Source organism: Oncorhynchus clarkii, chromosome 18 (assembly GCF_045791955.1).
Source record: "Oncorhynchus clarkii lewisi isolate Uvic-CL-2024 chromosome 18, UVic_Ocla_1.0, whole genome shotgun sequence".
NCBI classification, from domain to species: domain Eukaryota; kingdom Metazoa; phylum Chordata; class Actinopteri; order Salmoniformes; family Salmonidae; genus Oncorhynchus; species Oncorhynchus clarkii.
In genome coordinates this window covers 19,192,099-19,213,624 of record NC_092164.1, presented here as the reverse complement: position 1 = coordinate 19,213,624, position 21,526 = coordinate 19,192,099, and the positions used below count along the sequence as shown (strand labels likewise).

Here is a 21,526-nt window from a genome sequence, read left to right as displayed (position 1 = left end):
TTTCTCACATCACAACCATTAAACTCTGTCACTGTTTTAAAATCACCATTGGTCTCGTGGTGAAATCCCTGAGCAGTTTCCTTCCTCTCTGGCAACTGAGTTAGGAAGGACGCCTGTATCTTTGTAATGACTGGGTGTAATGACTTGATACTAGAGGTCGACCGATTAATCGGCATGGCCGATTCATTAGGGCCATTTTCAAGTTTTCATAACAATCGGTAATCAGCATTTTTGGACGGCGATTATGGCCGATTACATTGCACTCCACGAGGAGACTGCGTGGCAGGCTGACCACCTGTTATGCGAGTGCAGCAAGGAGCCATGGTAAGTTGCTAGCTAACATTAAACTTATCTTTTTAAAAACAATGAATCTTAACATAATCACTAGTTAACTACACATGGTTGATGATAGTACTAGTTTATCTAGCTTGTTGCATATAATCAATGCGGTGCCTGTTAATTTATCATCGAATCACAGCCTACTTCGCCAAACGGGTGATGATTTAACAAGCGCATTCGCGAAAAAAGCACTGTAGTTGCACCAATGTACCTAACCATAAACATCAATGCCTTTCTTAAAATCAATACACAAGTATATATTTTTTACCTGCATATTTAGTTAAAAGAAATTCATGTTAGCAGGCAATATTAACTAGGGAAATTGTGTCACTTATGTTCTGTGCAAGCAGAATCAGGGTATATGCAGCAGTTTGGGCCGCCTGGCTTGTTGCAAACTTTGTGAAGACCATTTCTTCCTAACAAAGACCGTAATTAATTTGCCTGAATTTTACATAATTATGACATTACATTGAAGGTTGTGCAATGTAACAGCAATATTTAGACTTAGGGATGCCACCCGTTTGATAAAACACAGAACAGTTCCATATTTCACTGAAAGAATAAACGTTTTGTTTTCGAAATTATAGTTTCCGGATTTTACCATATTACTGACCAAAGGCTCGAAATTCTGTGTGTTTATTATATTATAATTAAGTCTATGATTTGATATTTTATAGAGCAGTCTGACTGAGCGGTGGAAGGCAGCAGTAGGCTCGTAAGCATTCATTCAAACAGCACTTTCTTGCATTTGCCAGCAGCTCTTTGCAATGCTCGAAGCACAGCGCTGTTTATGACTTCAAGCCTATCAGCTCCCGAGATTAGGCTGGCAATACTATAGTGCCTATTAGAACATCCAATAGTCAAAGGTCTATGAAATACAAATGGTATAGAGAAAAATAGTCCTATAATTCCTATAATAACTACAACCTAAAACTTATTAACTGGGAACATTGAAGACTCTTTCATATGTTCTCATGTTCTGAGCAAGGAACTTAAACGTTAGCTTTTTTACATGGCACATATTGCACTTTTACTTTCTTCTCCAACACTGTGTTTTTGCATTATTTAAACCAAATTGAACATGTTTTATTATTTATTTGAGACTAAATTTATTTAATTTATATATTATGTTAAGTTCACATAAAAGTGTTAATTCAGCATTGTTGTAATTGTCATTATTACAAATATATATAAAAATCAGCCAATTAATCGGTATCGGCTCTTTTTGGTCCTCCAATAATCGGTATCGGTATTGGCGTTGAAAAATCATAATCGGTCGACCTCTACTTGATACACCACCCAAAGCCTGATTGATAACTTCATCATACAGAAAGGGATATTCAGCATCTGTTTACACCTCTACCAAATCTGTGCCCTTCTTTGCGAAGCATTTAAAAACCTCCCTGCACTTTGTGCTTGAATCTGTGCTTGAAATTCACTACTTGATTGAGGGACCTTCAATATAATTGTATGTGTGGGGGTACAGGGATGAGTTAGTCATTCATAAATCATGTTACCCACTACTATTGAACACGGAATGAGTCCATCCAACCTATTATGCAATTTGTTAAGCACATTTTAAATTCTGAAAGGCTTTTCATAACAAAGCTATTGAATACTTGACTAACATTTCAGCTTTACATTTTTTTTATTAATTTCAAAACATTTCTACAAACAATTCCACTTTGACATTATGGGGTATCCATTTTAAATTCAGGCTGTAACACAACAAAATGTGGAAAAAAGTTAAGGGGTGTGAATACTTTTCCGAAGGCACTGCATGGCTCTGTCACCATTACTAGCAGTTTTTTTCTATCCCAATTTTGGAAGACTTTTATATTTAGCAAAGCAAAATGGCCACACTGTGAAATCGAGTCATTAGTTAATTTAGCCTAAAACTGTCTAATTCCAATTGTCTGTTATGAGGAGCATCATATCCATGCAAACTCTACAAAAAATATACATTAGCCTACCTCAAACTTCTCAGCTTTTGCAGTGCAATTCCTTGAAACCATCGGTCATGCATTGCAAATGGGTTTAGCAGCAATGTCAGTCAACCTTGCTAAAGAAAGTGGAATCCTCACGTCCAGACGGATTGATTGGCTACTATTCATTTCGCAAATGATCCTGATTGGACAGCTCTCTTGTCAGCTGCAGTACCGCATACAGTCACTATCATGTCTCCCTCACTGCTTTCTCGCTGTGAGATCAGATGCGGAGCCCAGCGCAGGACGGACAGTTTCAGCACCACTTGTCTTGGTGGGATGTAGACAACGAGACTGGTAGGTACAAATGCTTTGTAAACTGAATCCTATTGCTGCTATTTGTGTTTATTCAGTGGCGACAGCCCGCAACAGCTTACTGAACACTTGGTACAAGCTTTCGTCGTCATTCAGCCTTTTTATTTCGTGCATGCGACTACTTTGTGGTTAGATTATAATCGTGTTGTAGTGACAGTGCAAACCATTCGGTCGCTGCTTCTTTGTGTTTAGAAATGCATCGTCTGTTGTTTGCTGTTGTCCTATTGGCTTTGCCCTCTGATGGACCGTCCGGGACTCCAAAGGAATGTTCTGTATTTAAGAGTGCGTCTCACATTAGCAGTGATGCTGCGATGTTTTGTGGTCCAGGATTGTCGGCAGATTTGATGTAACCTACTGCTTTGATTCAAAGCGAAACAAATAGCTATGAGTTGAAACCATTTTATTGCTCCTGCTTGAAGTGAATTGTGCAAGGCTAGCCTACATGTTTATCTCATTTTGAACTTCATATCATATTGTTTGTTGATAGAGGCTATCATACTGAGCACATGCCTCAAGAACAAGTCCACTAGCACTTACTGTATGTCATCCACATACTACAGGGCGTTCAGCATAGGGACATACATTACAATACAACTACTGTTTTAAGTACCACACATAGGCTACGCTAACAGTATATTTTACTCAGAATCTCCCTCATCAAGTGAGAACCTATAAGCCCTGGGAGGCAAGGATTCATCATATTCAAAGCATAAACACATGAATTATGAATGGTTTCTTAATATGTTTTAATTTTTAATTGTACCTTTATTTAACCAGGCAAGTCAGTTAAGAACAAATTCTTATTTTCAATGACGGCCTAGGAACAGTGGGTTAACTGCCTGTTCAGGGGCAGAACGACAGATGTGTGTGTACCTTGTCAGCTCGAGGGTTTAAACTTGCAACCTTCCGGTTACTAGTCCAACGCTCTAACCACTAGGCTACCCTGCCTATCAACTTTGCATCGGCAAAGAATATTCACTTTTTACTTATTGATTTTCATTTTACGTTTTGGTGATAGCATCAATGTTTCGACAAAATTTAATTGCTATACTTGAAAAATAGGTATTTAATTATATCAGAGGGAAGGAGAGGACAAGCAGTGTTGATCTAGAGGCATCTGTTTGCAGTAGCTAGGTTCAACGCACTTGTTCTACCACAATGACCTTGCACATACAAAGCCAATAACTGCATGTGGACAACAAATGTTACATAGCCAAAAGTAGGTCGTTGATCTGTTTACTGTGCAGGACTAGAGTATCACCAATGTTTACCATTTAGGTGTAGTATACACAAGCATGACAAAGTAAATCGGAGCAAGACTGAACCGCCTCCGTTTTTAGAACTGTTGATTGTAGCCAATAGGGCATAGTGACCACTTAAGCTGCAGCGTCTTGTCATTCTGTGAACAGTGTGTCTAAACCTCGGGAAATCTATTGACAGAGACGTATTCTAACAGAGCCTTTGTGGGGCGAAACGCCATAGATCTCAAAGGCTTTTTCACTGTGCGACTGATCCTTTTTTGGAATTACACTGCTGTTTGAAGTTGCTACATCAATACTTTTCACACTTGCTTTTCAGAGAGTAATGCTGTAGCAGGATGCATAGTCCATATTGTGTAAGCGCAGCCTCTCTCTCTCTCGACTTTACAGTGCCTGGTTGTTAATTCCCCCGGTCCTGCCAAAATTCCCTCATTTAAGCCTGCGTTCTGGCATCCTACCAGTAACTGATATTTTACGGGTGAAAAAAAATGCCCATTTAATTTCAAACATCCTCAGTGCCCCATGTATCTAATTTGACAAGAAAGGCAGCAGTTGAATCTCAATTAAACAATGACATATCAAAATAGGTATCTTAGACAGATGGAAGCTTTAAATGAGGAGAACAATGAAGGTTGTGGAAGAGAAGAGAGAGAGGAGGTGCCTTTATATGTACACGGGATTGAGATGCTGAATTGGTTTGATCCATTTTAACACTGTCATATTGACTGATCTCAATAATATCATACTTATCATAATTGCCTATTCTTCTCTACTGCATTGAAAGATTATGGTTCCTTCAATAGCGATCATGGGCTATGATCAAAGCGAAATCGCCATATTTCACCTGGCTGTACCCTACAGCGTCTATGTTCACGTTTGAATTACCTTAGATATAGATCAGTGGTAAGTCAATACAGTAAGTAGCCGTGTGCTGTCAGCAGGCCGTGCATCGGTCAAGTGTAATAGTAACCCCGTAATAGCCTTGGATGCAGATTCCCTTACGTTAACAGCGGTGGTCGACTGGGAAGCAACGATTTGCCTCAGGAAACATCCTGTGCATTTTTTTTTTAGAAGCACTGACTCACATCAAATGTATTGCAATATTGAACGTGTACCGTCCCAGGTCATATCACAACCCCTCTTATCTATAAATAGCTACTTATCTTTTACCGTAAGCCATGTCCCATTGACACTGGTGAGGAGAAGCTCCACCGTACCCTGTGTCTTAACTCTTTGAGGGGCATTTGATTGCGTGTTTATGGTCCTTCTCCCCACTTGCTACTTGCTTAAGATTCATTGTGTGCGTTGTTCCATTCGTGTAGGGAACATGTAGGTCTACATCTAGGATGTATTTGACTTGAGAAATGGATCCTTTGAAATATACACTTCAGAACAATGCAACAGTGTACCGCCACAGTTCTAATGGAATGGAATATTGAATGCTCTTCTACCCACAGGGATAATATAATAGCCAACAGCTACATATTCTTAATTACATGTGTGTGCTGTGGTGGAATGTTATTTATAAGAATCTACAAGGTTAATAGTTCATTCAGGAGATCAACACTATGTGACAGTGGTGGATGGCATCGATAAGAGAACAATAGAAATGTGGATCACAAAATATCCTTTTTCACTGTTCCCAGGTCATGTGCACTTCAGCGTTTGTTGTTTTTCTTATCAAAGCAATTTAAAAGGAAAATCTGTGTTGTTGCATGTTATTACGGTAAACTTTTTTTTTTTCCCTCAGGGGAATATTTATCTCTTTCAAGTCTAGCCGGCCTGAGCTTGTCAAATGCCAATGTTGTTTTGTCCAAACAGAAGCAGCTTGAAACAGTTGCCATTTTATTAACACCTTGTGGATGTGTGCATATTGGGTCAGTATTTGGGGTTGTTTTAGATAAAGGCCTTTTAAAAGCCTGCTATATCTATTTACCTTGATTTAACTAGGCAAGTCAGTTAAGAACAAATTCTTATTTTCAATGACAGCCTAGGAACAGTGGGTTAACTGTATAGAATGACAGATTTGTACCTTGTCAGCTTGGGGGTTTGAACTTGAAACCTTCCGGTTACTAGTCCAACGATCTAACCACTAGAATACCCTAGGCTACCCTGCCGCCCCAATATGGCAGGTTGGTTTAGTAATGGGCCTAGCAGGAGCATAAACTCTCCCTGTTCAGTGTCCTCGGCTGTTTACAATAAACACAGTTTACCCCTTACATTTTAATTAATATGACTTAGAGTGTCATTTATTTGACTATTCTTAGAAAAAAGGGTTCCACAAGGATTATTCGGCTGTCCCCATAGGAGATCCCTTTTTTGGTTCCAAGTAGAACCCTTTTTGCTTCCAGGTTGAACCCTATTGGGTTCCATGTAGAAACCTTTCCCAATAGGGTTGGAACACAAAAGAGTTCTACCTGGAACCTAAAAGGGTGGTGGATGGCATCGATAAGAGAGCAATAGAAATGTGTATTGCAAAATATCATTTTACACTGTTCCCAGGTCATGTGCACTTCAGCGTTTGTTGTTTTTCTTATCAAATAAATTAAGGACAATCTGTGTCACTGCATGTTATCAAGGTAACCAAAGGGTTCTTCAAAGTGTTCTCCTATGAGTACAGCTGGAAAGCTCTTTTAGGTTCTGGAGGGCCCTTTTAGGTTCTAGATAGCACCTTTTTTTCTAAGACTGTACCTGTAGTCTGTTGGCTATATATTATTTTTGTGACAACGTTTATGTGGGACTATATTCTGCCTAAAGCAATGGTTCACTTGTTTTGCCATAGTACTCTATGTGTTTCTGCTGGTAATGTCATTTGTGTTTGTTATACCATGCATAAAAGGCACTAGTCTTGTGTAGTCTAGTCTTAATATGAACCACAGTACAGCTATAATACAATTCCTCACATTTCCTGTAGGGATTTTCATTCTCCAAGCGTCTCCAACGTTTTCATGCTGATGTGATTTGACCTGCGCTGTCCTCCTCTATACAGAGTCACTAACAAATGCAACTGTACATTTCATCCGTCTCACTCAATGCTCGGCCGTGATCATCTTTGTCATTGCCGTCCAGAGTTTATTGGATCGCTAGATAATCCCTTTAGCTATGACAGTCACACATGGCTCCCGTCCTGCTTGTGCTTTCCAAGGCCCAAATGTGACAGCAGCACACAGTCAGTCAACCACAGTGACAGTGTTACCATTTTTGTGTTTTATTTCATTTGACACTTTCATAAAATATGCTGGCTAGACACATTCGACATTTAGCAGGCGCTCTTATCCAGAGTAGTGAGGGCATATATTTCCGTACTGGTCCCCCGTGGGAACCAAACCCACAACTCTGGCGTTGCAAGCGCCATGCTCTACCAACTGAGCCATACAGGACCGCAACGCCATGTTGTATACCAGAGTGCATTCGATGCCAGTGTTTAGGAAGGTGCAGAGTCAAATTGATTGTGTTGTACTGTATCTGAATGGTCGTTGTATCAGTGATTATGCTAAGCCAGGCTATAGACACAAGCATTGTTTACCATATTTGTTTACAAGGATGGCAAATGGCCCTGAATGGCAAACACAGCGTTGTTATCCTCCGTAAGCATTGTAATGGCAGACGTCCACATTCATTTTCTGTGAAACAATTGAATAGCGTGTGATGTGATGTGACGTGTCGGAGCGGAGCCAAGCGGCTGTCACGCCAACACCACAAACACATCCGAGGTTGACGAGGTGAGCTACCGCCATCGGAAGAATTGGTAGCAATGCGATGTCTAATGAACGCAGCTACATAAACTCAGTCCATTAGCTTTCCCAATATAATCCAACGGCTGATTATGTGGGGATCTGAACTGTAAACTTGCAGTTGCAGTCTTCCTTTAAGTGCTTTAGACAGTATGCGAGGACCTTTAGGACAAAGGTTCCTCTTTAACACGTCCTTGGAGCTCGTAGAGCTGGTATCACGGTGTTCGGCAGCCAATCTGGGACAAGAGATAAAGAGGAGGCAAGCGCACCACGATTCCACCACATCAGCAGCATCAACAGCCGTAGCCCACTTTGTTTTCTGCAGCCCTGCCTCCACCACAGCCGGGACTGAACGCCGACTCTGGTCCGTGCTCTGCGGTGTTGGTGTGTGGATCTACAGTACATGAGCAGCCTACTGAGCATAGGCCACCGCACCATTGTTAGCTGTGAGAAGGGAAGAGCTCCAAGCTCTGAGAGTGTCTCATGGGTCTCGGGTATAATTGGGTTCTGCTGAAGGGCATTTGCTGGTTTGCCAACTTGGCCACTGGAGGCAGACGGCTCCCAGCTCCCCTGGTCAAGTGGATGATTGGATTTGCGCTGCAGTAGTCATACAAGAGAGGGGCTTCAGGGGAACGAGCGGTCCCCTCGCTGCCTCCTTGTGTTAAACTTTGGCAAGTGCCCCTTTTCCAACAATAGCAGCTGTTGAATCTGCTCCTATATTTCCAGTATGTGGAAGTTGATATGTCCCACCCACACCACATACATTATGTCTCTGGTCCTGTGCCATTTAGAAAGAGAGGGTCAGGCGCGCCATTAGAACCATTTAAGCTCTCAATTGTTTTTTTTTAATCCTCCTAGAGCACAGCACGGCTCCAAACTCATGATGGGCCTGGGTTAGAGGTCGAGAGACTGAGAGAAAGGGAGGATGAGGAAGAGGAGGTGTGGTCCATGCATGTTACTTTACATATCTGAAGCCATGTACAGACCATGATAGCCCCCAGATGTCACATTGAAGGATTATGGCTTGTTGGAAGGACATGCTACATTTAGATGGGACAATTCCATTCTAGTCTGTTTCCACGCTGTGAGTTTGTGAACAAAACAATATTACAGCTCAGTGGACTACAATGTTTCATTTGAATACTCATGTGTTCACTCCAATAGGCTATGCACTACACAGGAGGTTGGTGGCACCTTAATTGGGGAGGACGGGCAAGTGGCAATGGCTGGAGAGGAATAGGTGGAAAGGTATCAACAAAATCACACACATGGTTTCTATGTGTTTGATGCCATTCCATTCGCTCCGTTCCAGCCATTATTATGAGCCGTCCTCCCCTCAGCAGCCTCCACTGATGCACTATTCTGATTGTTTATACAGTATATAGGATGGAGTAGACCTAACAGTATTTTTCTTATTGCAAACAGTAGTTAGATACAGCCCACGCATGTTTCAGCTTCCGTTATCCTCTGAGATCTGCATGTCAATTTGACATTTGCCTTCCGCTCAGAATTATGCCTCTCAAATTGATTTTGAAGGGAGGCAGGTTTAATATGGAACTGTCTGATCCCTGTCTTATCCCCGATGGCCACATGACCTACTAGTACTAGGGGATTTAAACACTCTATGAAATAGAGGTGCTCTATAAAGGCTTTGACTGACTTTGAAATGAACCAAACGATTGAAGATCACTTTTGAAAAAAACACACATTGAACACACATAGACAGGTGTTTTCTATGAAAAAGAAAATGAGAGTTATTTGTAAATATTAGGGATCCCCATTAGTTCCTGCCAAGGCAGCAGCTACTCTTCCTGGAGTTTATTATGGATCCCCATTAGTTCCAGCAGCTACTCTTCCTGGGGTCCAAACACATTAAGGCAGGTACATCACACATAAAACAAAATATTACACAGTACATCATATAACATTATTACATCATTACATATCTACAAAATGTATAATACCACCATACAACGTTATTTCAAGGTACGTGTGTGTAGAGTGCTAGCATTTGTGTGCGTCTGCATGTGTCTGTACCTGTGTGTGTGTGTCTCCTCACAGTCCCGCTGTTCCATAAGGTGTGTTTTTAAAATCTGATTCTACTGCTTGCATCAGTTACCTGATGTGGAATAGAGTTCCATGTAGTCTGTTCTGGACTTGGGTGTTGTGAAGGGTCCTCTGGTGGCGTGTCTTGTGGAGTATGCATGGATGTCTGAGCTGTGTACTAGTAGTTTAAACAGACAGCTCGGTGCATTCAGCTTGTGAACACAAGTAGTGATGAAGCCAATCTCTCCTCCACTTTGAGCCATGAGAGATTGACATGCATATCATCAATGTTAGCTCCCTGTGTACATTTAAGGGCCAGCTGTGCTGCCCTGTTCTGAGACAATTGTAATTTTCCCTCTTTGTGGCACCTGACCACACGACTGAACAGAACTTCAGGTGCGACAAAACTAGGACCTGTAGGACCTGCCTTGTTGATAGTGTTGTTAAGAAGGCAGAGAAGCACTTTATTATGGACAGACTTCTCCCCATCTTAGCTACTGTTGTGTAATGGGTAATGGGAAGGGGTATCACCCCCCTCTTTTTTCTCTGTTTACTGTAGTTAGCTAGGTGAGATGAAATGACTGGAAGAAAGCCAATGAGCTAAGTAATGCACTGCTTTTCCCGGAGCATATTAAGGGAGGGAGTCAGACTCCCCAGCTACAATTTTGACCCAAAAATGTCTTCTTTTGGTACCACTCTGTCCTGTAGATATAATTACAGCATGGTACTCATTTTGCCTGTTTTCCAAGTAGTTAATTTTTACCAAGGATTTAAATTCCCCAACATATTTTTTTGGACAGTGAAGCTAAAATGTGTACAGTGGTTCCTCCTTTAAAAGTTTTGTCATACTGCAGCACACCTTGTGGGCTGCTGCAGCATTCTGTTGCACGTTATTTATTTTCAGACTTTTTTCCTGTTTGACCACAAGAGGGCATCTTTGAGAAGCATTTGATAGTCTTGCATATTGGTATTACCAGAGAATTGAAAACCTTTTTTGTAATAACATAGTATATGGGATTGATTTTAAGAAATGTGGCTTAATTAATTTGATTCATATAATGGTGTTTTTATTCCGAGAAAAACGAAAAATGAAACCCTCAGGGTTTCTGTTAGGATGGAATGAACAATATGACGCTGTACAACGTGACGGTCGGGAGTAGGCTACACCATAAAAGGATTGTAGGATTCTAAATTAATATCTATGGGGCATAACACATTTTCAGTTGAGCGTATTTGCTCATTGCCTTCTCTACTTCTCTACCGGAAGTTGATGCTGTTGCTATGCAACCTCTTGCTAGCTAGTTAGCATAACAAATTACTAGTTCAAGATTTTTTTACTTTGGGTGTGTTCTTAAATTCAACCTGGAGTGCCTGCGCTCATAAATTCAGAGTATTGTCATGTTGTCAGTTTGTAAATTCAGACCGTTTCACTCTCGGAGCGCACACTGGACATTTGGGCCGAGGAGTAGGGTAGATTTGAGCATTCTGGCCTTACAACGGCAGTCAAGCACACAAGCTAACGTTGGCTAGCTTGCTAGCTACTTCCAGACACAAATGAGACCACTCTGACTATTTTACTCACCCTAGCAGAGTTGGTTAGGCAGTTTTCGTGTTAACCAGAGCGTTGGTGACTGTAACTGTGCTACAATGAGTAGCAAGCTACCGCGAGGACGCGCTCTATCGACTTCGGGCAAGAATGTTGAGGGTTCGAAACTTGCTCCCTGCTTGTTTCATTTGAAGTTGTGCACAATTATCAGTTTATTATTTAGTTTATATTGCCCATGCATTGTCAGTTAGAGACACAGTAGTGCATTGGGACCCAAAAGCATAATCAGTGCTCTAACTCCCCCTTGGTCGTTAGGGCAAATCTGGTCTGTGATAGGAGTGGGGGTTTTCACACCTAGCTCGGCTATTAGACTATTCTTTAGTAAAGGTTGAATAGTCTATTGTTCCGCTATTAGCCCCCCCTCCAACTTGCAACAAATTGTTCTTACTCCCATCTCGTTCCTCGACCTCTTCCACGTGTCATTCTCCACCAGAGTGGCTCGCTTGTGGGCGTGCTGGCAGGATATGGCAGCATCTTCGGTTGTGCATCAAGAATTCTGCATAGCAAGTTTGTATGAAGGTCTGGTTATTCACAGGCAAATTGTTGTATGCTATGGAGGTACATTTGTGGCTTTTTGTCGAGAGCAAAACTTTTTTATTTTCAAGCAAAAATAATTATTTTGAAAGCAACTATTTCATTTTCAATCAAAAATAATTGTTCTGAAAGCAAAAACGAGGCTTCAAAGTAAAACATTTTTTTTGCAATCAAATATTTTGTAATATAGCGCAAAACTTTATGCATTTTATTCAGATAAAATATTTAGAGAATTTTTTAAAAATTTGAAAACAAAACCTTCGCTATCAACACCGTCCATTTTGGCCATTTTTTGAATGTCAATTTGGCTACAACCAATACTGTTCAGCCTTTCTTTCCGACACAAAGGAAGTCATAGCGGACACCTACGAAGGACTTTGTGATGATGGCATCTCAGGTAAGCAGCACTGGGCATTTTTCCATCCAACTTCTACATAGCTAGTAGTTAGCTCCTACGATTCAGTGTCGGATCATAACATTCTTCTATATTACATACATACATACCGTAGAATGATAAATCATACAATTATTATTCTCAAGCTAACCAAAACATTTAGCTACGAACGCCTGTTCTCGCCATTTTCAGTTGAATTCATCTAACTTTATTTCATGGCAACTCATAAGCAGGCCATGTCCTATTTGTTTCATAGTCAATAAATATTCATATTTCATGACAGTGTAACGGTTAGCTTTTTTTTTTTTACAGAAGGATGAAAGAACATAATATGTCTGTCAGGGAATGCTATTCTGATATGTCAGATGAAGAGTTTGACCAGAAAGTCAGCGCCATTAAGGCAGGGATCCCCATGCGGGCTTTACAATGGTCAAAGAAGTCTCCAAGCAATGGGCCATCGTGTACAATGGCGAAGAGTTAAGGAGTCTTCGCAGCGTGTAGATGGTGGAGGTATCATTGCCAGAATAATCCAGCTTTGTTGCATTGTTCTGCAATAATACTCTGTTCCTGCTCTCCTGTCTCTCGTCCACATTGATACAAATCATAAATTGATAAGTTACGTACTAAGATGTATAATGTCTCCATCAAATCTAATAAGTTACTTGAACTTTTTTTGTTCTTACTTATTCGTAGACAAATTTTCAATGATGAAATTGAAGTTGTTCTTCATCAACTGGTAATACATAAGTAATGAAGCAGGTTAATAGGTTAAACATTTCACTTTTAATTCCAATGCCTTTTTTTCAAGGTACAACATCGTCATCTTTGGCGGAATATATAGATTTTCAAGGAAGGTAAGTATATTATTTTGTATGCGTAGTGCATATTTCCCTTCACCCAATGAACAACCACAATACCAGTCTGGTGTTCAGCATTCTGTGCTGTATTGACGTATCCTGAAAATGACATTTGTTGCTTTAGATTAAACAGTCATATCTCAGTTATTGTTTACAAAAAAAATAAGCAATTTTCTTTACTTTCAGAGTGCGAGCTGATCAAGGGTCAAAAATGTAGATATTGCCGAATGTATGTTCACTGTCCAAGGAACAGGCCGTGGAAGCTTTATTGCTGGGTAAAGTGTCCATAACCAGAGGCCTTTTTGCCTTTTCTCTCTTCCTCTCTGCCTGTCTTGTACATGGAACCTGTCTCACATGCTTTAATTTAAAAAAAACTTAAGATGTCAGCTGCTAATTTTCAGATTTACACCACATAATCTCTAAGCCATTTTCACTGGACTATCAAGCCCCTGTTGCTGCCAAGTCATGATTTCCCTGGGGGTTAGTCTGTCAATAACCAAGTGGTGAGACACACAGCCCTCTATATTTAAATGTTTCAGGTACACTCAGATAGGTGTCTGCATCACATACAGTCAGCAACCACTCACAGAGGCACACACAACTTGTATTTCTATAACCTCAGACCCACCTCAGTGTTCACTATTCATGGAGGAAGACCATGGGACCACAGAGATTACCCCCCCCCCCTCCCACAAAACCTTTTCTTTCTTTCTGTTATAGTGGAACACTTATGGAGAGATGTTTGGAGTGCTGTGGCATGTCAGTACTACACCTTGCTGCACAGTGTAGAGCAAGAAGGATACCTTGACCTGTCAAATTCTATCCACCTCTTCTGTGTGGGATATGTGTTCCTGCCTCGTCTGCGGGCAGATCTGCAGCATTTCACAGAGAGTTGGAATAATCGCCCTTTAAGTACAGAGGCGAACCTGACACCTCACCAGCTGTTGCCTTAGCACTACACAACTGATTCAAATGATCAAGTCATCATCAAGCTTCAAGTGGTATTCATGTATTAATTTGTGATCTGGTAATGTACAAGTCTAATAATGACATTATCTTCTATTGTTTGTCCTCATGTGTCTGTTCAACAGCATAAAGTACTCTGCAGCCACGTATTGTGGATACCAGGTGAGTCTACACACACACAGATTCCTGTTGAACACAATCTCTTTAACTACCTTATTTTCTCAATAACAGTCTCTCTCCTTCACTTCATCCCTCTCTCCCCTTCTCCCTAAATCCTCTAGGTTATATCAGCTGTGTTAGTGAACCCCTCCCGTATCTGAACTGGCTGACACAGAGGGCACAGCATGATCATAGGTGAGAGGTCACTTGGTCCGGTCAACAGGAAGTATTATTAAAGAGATGATTTACATTGAAATACAGATAGAGATGTAGTAGACCCAGAGTTAATGATCCAAGGTCAGTTTTGCAGTTCACCTCCTGATGATTATCAAATCAAATCAAATTTTGTCACATACACATATTTAGCAGATGTTAATGCGAGTGTAGCGAAATGCTTGCGCTTTTAGTTCTGACAATGCAGTAAGAACAAAATACTGCATCGTTTCCTAGGAACGCGAAGTGAGGCGGCCATCTCTGTCGGCCCCTGGAAGTAGATTATGATGACTGACCGTGTTAGAATTTTAAAAAACAAAGCTTAATCATGCTCTCTATATCCATCTGTCTCTCGTCTGCAGCGATGTTTTGATGTGAGAGAGGAAGCCAGTCCCGTCATCTCCACCTCACAAGATAACCTTCGACCTGACTGGGAGCCCAAGGCTGGTTAGGAGACACCGCTAGAGACACTATGTAATTGTGATGAACTGAGAGAATATTAGGGTAGCACTGTAAATCATTAATCATATGCTGTTTTCCCTGTTCCTCTGTTTTACCCCTTTCCTTTCCTGTCTTCTACACCTCTCTCCCCACCTCCTCTTTCCTCTTATTTATTTTATAATGCACACCGTATGTGCATTGAAGAACAGATTGAACTTGTATTTATGATATAGTATTACAATTATAATATTTATAATGCATGTATTATGTATTTATAACACCTGGATAATGAACTTTCAATAAAGCGTTTCACATTCTCCACTGGTTGAAATGAAGTATCTCATTGAAATACTACACCTATCCTGTGTCCTCAGATTAATGCAAATGAAGGGTGTTAGATATGCATAGGAAGTGTAGTGTACTGTTTTTTATATATATATATATATATATATATATATATATATATATATATATATATGAATTACAAATCAGCCTTACTTAAATCATGTTTCTAGTCTATTGCATAGATACAATGTGTAATCATTGATGTCCCAGCAGCAGGAGTGGTAAACACTGTTGAAGTGTATCATTGTAATCCAAACATGCAGACAAAGCATCATTCAAAGAATTTGAGTTTGATACACCTGGTATTGGATATTTCTGAAAAAGAATGTCTCACAGAGATTCATACCTGAACCGCATCTTTATTTGCCAAGGAAGAGTACATGATCAGTGAATATATTCAATGTACAGGCTACAATGATGGGGATCTCATGTGTGGTAATAACTACTGTACATGTATATAGGACTTGCATCCTTGGCACAATAAAGTTATTATATTCTACTCAATCCATAGGCTTCAATAATGCCATTCAGACTTGAAGTCGATACAACAACTATGATAGCTGAGGTTCATAGGTTCTGAACTAATATTCATACCATACGTTTTATAGCTAGCTACACATCCATAGGAATACAGTTATTTCCATCCTCCACTACACAATAAGCAAATAAATAGTTAATTAGCTATGTTACTTTAGCTGCATTGCATGGGAAATATAAGCAAGGCAAGCTAACACAATCGTACATTCAATTTCCAGTAATTGCTTTAGCTAGCTAGATTCTTTACATCCACTGTTTCACAAGGCGACAGCCTGGTTTGCTGGTTTTCTCAGGAGTCTCTAAAACATTAAACAACACGAATTACAATTTCAAACTCATGTAATAACACTAGCTAGCTGGCTAATGTTAGCTAGTCAGCTAACTTGCAAAATAGGGATTTTCGTAAATTAACTTTATGACAAAAAAATATGCACAATCGTTTGTCTGTATATTAACATATTCCTCTCAATTGTAATTTTTTTGCTTGACTCGTTATGACGTTATAATTACTTACATTTGCTTCCACCGTAATGTTTTGCCAGCCATCTTTGCAGAATAAAGTCACCAGCGACGGGTGGCTCGCATCAATTTCGTCATTGGAACCACTCGATATGATTGGTCATATAAAAACCTTGGGACCCAAATGCATACTGAGTGCTCCAACTCCCCCTTGTGGTGGTCTGGAGCAATGAAGCCGTGACGCTGGGTACCTCTAAGTGTAAGCTGGGTACCTGGAGGTGTAAGCTCGCAACTTTTAAAGCAGGAGCCACTGTACATTTAGCTCTATACCCAAGCATTTTGGATTTGAGATCATACCCAGGCCTGGATTACCGAACGGGCATGCAGGGCATGTGACCTGTGACCCCCGACCTCCAGGGGGCCCCTAACCAAGTAATGTTTTAGTTTTTTAGTTTCGGGGGGTTGAGTGACCCCTGGAGGTCAGATTGTATATGTTAGGAAAATGTGTAGAATTGCAGGAAATTTGCTGGAGGCCGGTGCTCCGTAGCCCCAAATGCAGTAGCCCGGCCCTGATCCAACCTCCCAGGGGAAGTTCGTATTTTTTGGGGGGGGTGATATTTGTTCTTTTGTAACTTTCTCACTCATCATTATTATACATATTCATGGTAGCATCCACATTAATGTAGAAGGGTTCAGAAACATCTTCTATTCTTATTTACAATAAAAATGACTTCAACATGACATTATGTACCATTCAGTTCCTATTGGGCAAAGCATAATCTGAAACACAACCTTGACGTAGTCATTGTGTGCTAGGAATATGGTACCAAATATTAACATTTTGAATACTTGAATACACTTACATGTAAGTGAATTTGTCCATTTTCTTTCATCAAGTGAAAATACTCTGACATAAAAGGTGACATTCTGTACTGTCACCTCATATGAAATAGTTGATCTCAAATCCAAAATGCTGGAGTATAGAGCCAAATGTACAACAAAACAAAAAAAAGTACAAAAATTGCTTCACAGTCCAAATAAATACGGAGGGGAGTGTATTTACTGTACCCTGGGAATTGTGGGAAAGAAAAGCAATGACTTAAGGATGAAGGACTGCTCTGTCATCCCTCCTGAAGGGAATTTGAAATTAATTGTGTACACTACTTATATTATTGTCCTTTTAATTTGTAGTTGTTTGTTTTTGTTTAATCATGTGGTGCTACTGTACATATAGAGGTCACCGTTTTCACAGTTTATTCTTGACAAGACCCCCAGTACTCTAGGCATTTGAACAGGGATGTTGAATGTATTGCATTTTGTAGTTTAACAAGGTTTTAAAGAACATCATCTCTGTTGCGGTCAAAAATAGTAAATACGACCTGGCTTGCACTTCAACTGTAATCCAGATATTTGGATTTAGCCATTTCTAAGCAAAACATCTGTCTCCTTCAGTCCTTATTTTCCGTTCGCAGGCTACACAAAATGGCATTGCTTCATGATACGGGCACTGTGATGTGTTGCACACAATATCATCTCTCATTTGTTGCGTCCATGCTTTTTTCAAGATGCAGTTGATTACAGTTTCTGGATGATGTTCGTATTTAATAAGCACAGGGCCTTGGATGGGATTGAACTCACACAAGGGAAGAGACTGGATTATGTCTTGAGTACACCTATTATACATTATGATTACCACGAGTCGGTAATGCTCCAGCTATTTTCTCAGATGTATATCAGACGCTATCAATTACCTTACGAAAGCAGGAATTCAATTGAATCTGTTCAATGCAACAAGGATTGCTTTTGGGCGCCGAAGACATGAATGTCGATTAAGGCAGCCCTCTCTGATTCAGAGGGGTTGGGTTAAATGTGGAAGACACATTTCAGTTGAATGCATTCAACTGTACAACTGACTATATATCCCCCTTTCCCTTTCCTTTCTCACTTTGTCCTGTGCACCTTTCACCTTGCTGTCAACTGACCCGGCACCAGTTTATACATCAGCAGTGGTGTAAAGTAGTTAAGTAAAAATACTTTCAATTACTACTGAAGTAGTTTTTTTGTTGGTTTCTGTACTTTACTATTTATATTTTTGACAACTTTTACTTTTACTCCACAACATTCCTGAAGAAAATCATTTTTTCTTTTACACCATACGTTTTCCGTGACACCCAAAAGTACTCGTTAAATTATGAACACTTAACAGGACAGGAAATGGTCCAATTCGCACACTTATCAAGAGAACATGCCTGGTCATCCCTACTGGCTCTGATCTGGCGGATTCACTAAATACACATGCTTCATTTGTACATGTCTGAGTGTTTTAGTGTGCCCTTGACTATCTGTAAAAAAACACACAAAAACAATCAAATTGCACCATTTGGAATGCCTAATAGAAGTACTTTTATACTTTTACTTTAACTTTTGATACTTAAGTATAATTTTGCAATTACATCTACTTTTACTCAAGTATGACAATTGGGTACTTTTTCCACCACTGTAAGTAATGCCATTGAGTCTTTCGGAAACTGAAATATGTGATGAACCTCCTTTTGATTAAATCTTTGACAGCAAACTCCTTTATCTTCATATAATACTGATTTAATCTCATTGTGCTAAGGAGCATCTGCCAGCGACCCAGAACATTGGGAAGGGATGGAGTGATTATGATGAGTGATCTGATAACTCCACATGATGGAGAATAAACCAAGTTAGACTTCAGAATCACATCGATCTCTTTATATTGGCTAATAGGAAAATAGACTTCTGTTTACTGTGCTTATCACATTGCCTTAGCAAAGAATACGTTTTTAAAAAATCAAAATAAATTGTGCCATCTGAATAATTTTATCCTGATTGATTCCCAACCATCTACTGATGTGTGTCCAAAAAATCAATCTCTTATTAATGTCATTGATAGTTATCATCAATCAATCAATCTATTTCTTATGTCTCCTGACCCTTCTAGCTAAATTAAGATGAGCTCATGATTAGGGCTGTGACGGTCACGAAATTTCGTCAGCCAGGAATTGTCAAGCGAATATCTGTTGGTCTCACGGTAATTAACCGTTAATTACCATAAACACATTTAGTATCTCCTGGCTTCCACACCCAGCCTACAAGCCACAGATGCAGACCTTTGGAACATCTACATGTTTAGAACTCGAATAAATCCATGTAATATAGTCTACACCTTCACAATAAATCCATGTAATATAGTCTGCACCTTCACAATAAATCCATGTAATATAGTCTGCACCTTCACAATAAATCCATGTAATATAGTCTGCACCTTCACAATAAATCCATGTAATATAGTCTACACCTTCACAATAAATCCATGTAATATAGTCTGCACCTTCACAATAAATCCATGTAATATAGTCTACACCTTCACAATAAATCCATGTAATATAGTCTGCACCTTCACAATAAATCCATGTAATATAGTCTGCACCTTCACAATAAATCCATGTAATATAGTCTGCACCTTCACAATAAATCCATGTAATATAGTCTACACCTTCACAATAAATCCATGTAATATAGTCTACACCTTCACAATAAATCCATGTAATATAGTCTACACCTTCACAATAAATCCATGTAATATAGTCTACACCTTCACAATAAATCCATGTAATATAGTCTGCACCTTCACAATAAATCCATGTAATATAGTCTACACCTTCACAATAAATCCATGTAATATAGTCTGCACCTTCACAATAAATCCATGTAATATAGTCTGCACCTTCACAATAAATCCATGTAATATAGTCTGCACCTTCACAATAAATCCATGTAATATAGTCTACACCTTCACAATAAATCCATGTAATATAGTCTACACCTTCACAATAAATCCATGTAATATAGTCTACACCTTCACAATAAATCCATGTAATATAGTCTACACCTTCACAATAAATCCATGTAATATAGTCTGCACCTTCACAATAAATCCATGTAATATAGTCTACACCTTCACAATAAATCCATGTAATATAGTCTGCACCTTCACAATAAATCCATGTAATATAGTCTGCACCTTCACAATAAATCCATGTAAATAGTCTACACCTTCACAATAAATCCATGTAATATTGTCTACACCTTCACAATAAATCCATGTAATATAGTCTGCACCTTCACAATAAATCCATGTAATATAGTCTGCACCTTCACAATAAATCCATGTAATATAGTCTGCACCTTCACTTTAAATCCATGTAATATAGTCTGCATCTTCACAATAAATCCATGTAATATAGTCTACACCTTCACAATAAATCCATGTAATATAGTCTGCACCTTCACAATAAATCCATGTAATATAGTCTACACCTTCACAATAAATCCATTATTTATTTTAGACAGGTCTAAAGAAGCATGATATGAAGGAAATGTTGTCCATTTCAGAAGAGCAGAATGGCATACTCTGAGTTGTCCTTATGGAAAGCTCCTTCTCTTGCCGGTTCCATAACGACCATGGTCTCGCTTCCTTGTCGACATATTTTTAATCATCATTAGAGTCTCATCATGCAGCCTTACAATGCTGCAATTGCTCAGCGCTTGTAGAACAACTAAAGTTACATTAATAACTCTAAATTAAGCATACAGTATAGGAGCACCTATTTTTTTCAACACAGAATAGCCGCATGTGCGCACTCACTCAAATCGTTTGGAGAAAATATTTATATTTTATTCTGCTTTGTTCAATTGTATTCTTCACACTATAAAATAATATACAATAATGCCACGGAATTCTAAGCAAATCTTGTCTGCTAAATGAACTAGTGTAGCCCACAGCCATATGGCATAGCCACATCAGGACCTAACATAAGAGAGGTGTCTGGGTGTCTTTGACTGGGCACAGATGGAGCAGGAAGAGACGTAAACCCGGGCGTCCCTACCCAAGGTGGGCCACCAGTACTTCTCAGTTTTGCAGGCGATGGTACGGCTTATCCCAGGATGACCAGACAAAGGCGCCATGTGCGCCCAGGTAAGGAGGCGGTCCCGCACACCCGTGGGCATGTAAGCGCGGTTCTCCGGGCACTGTGCAGGTGCGGGTTCCGTGCGCAGGGCTTGCCGTATGTCGGCGTCCACGTCCCACACCACTGGTGCGATGATACCCCAACATTTTTGTGGTGAAAATGATCTTCCCCAAACTTGAAAATCATGCGCTGGTTATGTATGCCAATTAGGCTCTAAACCCCTTGTAAAGCAGATTAATGTGCTTTATTTCAAGAAGTTATTTTGCCACTTTAGTTGTGATACAAACCTTATCAGAACATATAGGCCTATGGGCTAGGCTATATGTGGTGTGCGACTACG

General features: G+C 39.8%; 1 protein-coding gene across 1 annotated transcript in view; it reads left to right on the top strand.

Moving 5' to 3' along the window:
• Positions 1-2,516: 2,516 nt before the first annotated feature.
• Positions 2,517-21,526, top strand: part of LOC139373164 (beta-1,3-galactosyltransferase 1-like) — a 110,356-nt gene continuing 91,346 nt past the window's right edge. Inside the window, exon 1 of the mRNA XM_071113316.1 lies at positions 2,517-2,621. The gene's annotated coding sequence lies outside the window, so the exon portion shown is untranslated. The remainder of the gene's footprint in view (positions 2,622-21,526) is intronic.